The 4,895-nt window shown below is 35.0% G+C and overlaps 1 pseudogene; it reads left to right on the forward strand.

Annotated features, from left to right (window-relative positions):
- The first annotated feature begins 579 nt into the window (after positions 1–579).
- Positions 580–4,659, forward strand: LOC121231907 (heterogeneous nuclear ribonucleoprotein 1-like; annotated as a pseudogene).
- The last annotated feature ends 236 nt before the right edge of the window (positions 4,660–4,895 follow it).

The raw sequence follows: 4,895 nt of genomic DNA on the forward strand, positions 1-4,895 counted from the left end.
CAAACGCTCACCCCTACATATACTCAACCAGACAATAGCAGTGTTGAGTGCCCTATTTGTTAAAGGTTTATATGTATGGAATGCGGAATTCCTTGGCATTCATCAATGAGTTGTGAAATATATTGGAACCTTCCACTTGAGGAAATAGATGTTCGAGAGATCAACTTGCAATAATTTTTTACAAAATTTTTAAAATCAAAATTGATTATTTTGTAAATGTTGTGGTTTAAACTTACCGATATTTTTAGAGTTTGACATAAAATGACCAATTCTGGAAATATTGAAGGCTAAATTTTTTGAAAATTTCATATTTAGGATCAAATTTATAGAACATGTAAACATCATAAGGCTAGATTTGTTAGTAGACCAATAAAATAAAGCTCACATTAGCACTTCTATCAAATTTCAAAAGGCTATTAATGTTTAGCGACTGAAAATTTTGATTTTGAAGAGTTCAGTGACCAAAACAGAACATGGTAATAGTTTAGGGACCATTTCTGAACTTTACCCAAAAATCTATTAAACATATTTAAATTATTTTTAAACAAATATTTAAGAACTTTACTCAATGTAGATTTTTAGTTCTTGTCTTTTATAGCAATTCCTCTCTCATCTATATTTGAAACCCTGCCTCTGTTCCAGCGAAACTCCAAACCCTAGAGACTAACCATTCGCATATCTCTCGTTAGATCCCAAAACCAAGCTTTCATGAGTTCCAGAAAAGGCAGTGATAACGACGGCGCTAGCCCTGGGTAATACATATTCTTACGCTTTCCCTTTTTCCTATTTCCTAACACCCTCAATGTTTAATAGTTCGTTGTCCTTCTTCTATCTTGCGCAGGAAAATATTTATCGGAGGCTTAGCTAAGGATACGACTCTCGGTGAGCTTCGCCTTCTTTTTTCTCTTTGATGTTTATATGTGTTTTCGTTCGACGGGATTCTTTAAGTTACTGAGCTTTTCTTTTTTCTTTTTTTTTTTGTTGGGGGCTTTGGGTATATTGGTGGGGGGTTTTTTCAGAGACGTTCACCAAGTATTTTGAAAAATATGGGGAGATAACCGATTTTGTTATAATGAAAGATCGGCATACGGGTCGGCCCCGTGGTTTCGGCTTCATTACCTTTGCGGATCCATCTGTTGTTGACACTGTTATGCAAGAGGACCATGTTATTAGTGGCAAACAAGTGAGCTAAAGCTTTGACCATTTCGTGTTTTAAGATTCTGCCGTTGTTTAGAATCTGGAAAATTCTCAACTTTTAAACTGCCTCAGTTTCTAATAAGTTTAGAGTTTGGTTGTTGGTTTTCTTAGAGATTAGTTACTCTTTGCATTTGAGTTAGCTAAGTTTGTTAGCTCTAATGTTGTAGTCATTGAACTAAAGAAATATTTCATACTTTGTATTTGAATTGTGAAGCTTAGCAAGTGAGCACCATGTTGTTGGTGTAGATTTAGCACTAATGTGGTTTTCGTGTTTCATGGAAAAGTTGGGTTGATATTGTTGTGAGATTTTTTGAAGTGTTTACAATCTATCATTAATGATTGATTTTTTTTATCGCACAGGTTGAGATTAAAAGAACTATTCCTAAAGGTTCTTCACAGTCAAATGATTTCAAGACAAAGAAAATATTTGTTGGTGGGATTCCAACATCAGTTACCGAAGGTCTGGTATTTGATGTATATGCATCTTATTATGAGTGTTTTTGTACTAAACATTATTCTTGATGTTTATACTGGAGTATTGTTTATTTATTATTTTTGTTTTTCATTGCTGTTTGGTCCTTAGATGAGTTCAAGAATTTCTTCTCAAAGTATGGAAAGGTGGTGGAACATGAGATCATTCGTGACCATGCAACCAAACGCTCTCGTGGTTTTGGGTTTATAGTGTTTGACAATGAAAAAGTTGTTGAAAATTTGCTGGGTAATGGAAATATGATAGATATGGAGGGTAGTCAGGTGAGTACTTTTGTTCAATGGTTCCCTAAACAATCTGATGTAAGCAGATATGTATATACCCTTTGCACGAATACAGTGCGAAGCTGCATGCCAAACTCTTCTGGTGATGGAAGTAAATATTGCTTGTATTCTATTGAGTTAAATTTCATCATGCACTTCTCTTTGTTCTCAGAGTTCAATTTAGCAGAGTTCATTGGTTATGACTCTTCTTCTCAAGGCAGGGCGTCAAGATAATTCATTCATGAAGGAAACCTAGGTTAACTTGCTTCTTTGTTGTAGGTTGAAATCAAGAAGGCTGAACCAAAGAAAGCATCAAACCCACCACCTGGTCCTGCATACAGTAGTGAACCTAGGGCACGCTCATATCATGATGATTTTGGTGGATTTGGTGATTATGGTGGCTTTGGTGGTGGTGCCTTTGGTCCTGCTCCTTATAGGTCGTATGGAGGTTTTGGCATTAGATTTGGAGATTATGGTGGTTATGGTGCTGCTGCTGATTTTGGTGGTAGTTATGGGGGTTTGGTGGTGGTGGTGCTGGTGGTTTTTCTGGTTATCGTGGGGATTCATCATTCGGTTATTCTAGTCGATTTGGTTCTTATGGTGGGTTTAGTGGGAGTGGTATAGGTCCCTATGGTCGTGGAGGTGGAGGCTATGGAAGTTATGGTGGTTCAGGCTCTAGTGGTAGTTATGATACTGGCCCTGGTGCTGGTTTTGGCGGCCCAGGTGGATTTTATGGTAGTAGAACGGGATATGGAGGCAGTAGTCGCTATCATCCTTATGCAAGATAGAACGTGTTTAAGATCTTCCATAGAAGTTGCGCTGGGTTTCCAGAATTTCAGCATTTCTCATCACTTGGTTCAGTAGGCACTGTGCACTTTTGCAAGTTGGCATTACCTAGCAGATCAAAGGAACTATTAGATTTGCTTGTCTTCAGTCTATTGGTTAGAGAACCTGAGTTTTAGGTCTGCACCAAACCTATAGCCTCTCATCAAAGAGAAAACTTGAAGTTTAGCTGAGCTGCTATCTTGCGAGTTTTTTATTGCCAGTTTATTGTAGTTATTTTGAGTTCAGTTAGAACCTTTTTCTAGGTGAGGATGGAACATTTAGCATTTAGTAATTACACACTAGATCATTATTGACATAGAGAGTATTTGCTCTTTAAATATCTAGTTTTTCTGGTATGCAAATCTTAGGGGCCTTAGGTAAATTACACAGCGGGTATAAGTTTCTAGTCTACTGTTGAAATAAACAGCGTTCTCGCTTAGATGGCTTCAAATGCTTGGAAGATATTAATTAATCATGGTGATGGCTTTCAATATTGGGGGTACATATTTTAGGAATGCATAAAAATTTAACCACGGCATAAAAAAAGTTTAGAACTTGCATGATCTGGTGCACGTAAGGTTTATGACATGCTTGGACTTCATTTTTCTTTAAGCTCATATATCCAAATCTTACCTAAACATTAATATGGGTATATGACCGCACAATGATCTTTCAAATACTTGAAAAAACTTTGCTTCAGATCAAGCTTTTGACATTGTTTTTTGAGCAGATCCTTTCATGTACACCATTTATTGTTTCGAGGAAAGCGAGATGAAATTAAAAGAATCGTCCATGCTTTATAACCATAAATTGAAAAGCAGGGGTGAGATGGAAACTGTGTGGTTATGGCTGTATCTAAGTTGCTTGTGCTAATCTAAGGTGGTGCATGTGCTTTGTCAGGCTGGTTTGAACTGCAAGTTATATTCGTCTAGTCAGATTAGATGCCATTTCTTATGCGTGAATGTGTATGGCTATGTATCACTTCACTGTGTCATGAATACTTGTTTACTCAAAATGCAGTGTCTCCTTAATGCTGGAATATGCTGTTTATTGTTTCAAGGGAATGAGGTACCCTAAGCTTTGATGTTGAATTTTTTATGTCAAGTGGGCAGTACTAGTGCAACGAGACATAAATATGTAAATCTTATTCAAGGTGGATATATGTTATTTAGAAGCGTCTTTTTTTAGGAAGTATTTAACGTTTAATTTTCCCCTTTCATAAAGATGTTATAGTACATTTAGAATCTTTTTAAGCTTTGTGAAATTATTAACCATATATATATGTTGCATTTTGGAAGTAAAAGACTGTCTGCCTAAGCTTGCTTGCATTAATTGAAGTTCCGAACTTACGATGATATCTTTCAGGTTCAAGAGAAAGTTGAAGTTGCAACATGATACGCATTAGTGTTTTTTTTATCTAGGAAATATACAGGAAACTGAAAAGATGACGAGCCTTGAAAAATGAGTGTAAATGTTCCAATCCAATGTACAACTGTAAAATGCTAAAGCATAAACAGATCTATAATCTCGGGAAGAAAAAAGCATCTGCAGATAAGAATTATTTGAAGTTTTAGAGTATTTTTGTGTGTGCTTAGTTGAGAGGAATGTGTTGAAAAGTGGAAGGAAAATAAATTGAGTATACTTGATAGGGAAGAAAAGTGAAAAGGAAATGGGAGAGATCATCATTTTTTATTTTTTATCTTGATGCTAGATTAGAAAGATACGAGAAAATGAGGTGTGTAAATGTTAATTTAGAATTTATGTATTTTTTAAATGTTTTATTTTTTCTTTTCATTTTTAACTTTACCAAATAATGTTTGATTGAATCTTAATTTGGTTGGTATCGACATTATTGTTAATGTGGAAGGATCTAAGTTTTAAGTATGTTAAGATCTAAGTTTAAATATGTTGAAGTGTATTTATTTTTCTATTTAAAAATTGTGAAAGAATTATAAGTAGTATTAGGCGCATTTGTATACAAAAATCTACTAAGGAGAAAGAATAACATTCTCTTTTTTCATCTTTCTTAATAAGTACATTTATGGATAATTATTTTCATCCTTCTAAGTTTCTACTTGAATTATCCTTAGTAATTGTTTTTGCACTTTACTAAGCAAAGG

Source organism: Gossypium hirsutum, chromosome A07, assembly GCF_007990345.1.
Source record: "Gossypium hirsutum isolate 1008001.06 chromosome A07, Gossypium_hirsutum_v2.1, whole genome shotgun sequence".
NCBI classification, from domain to species: Eukaryota; Viridiplantae; Streptophyta; class Magnoliopsida; order Malvales; family Malvaceae; genus Gossypium; species Gossypium hirsutum.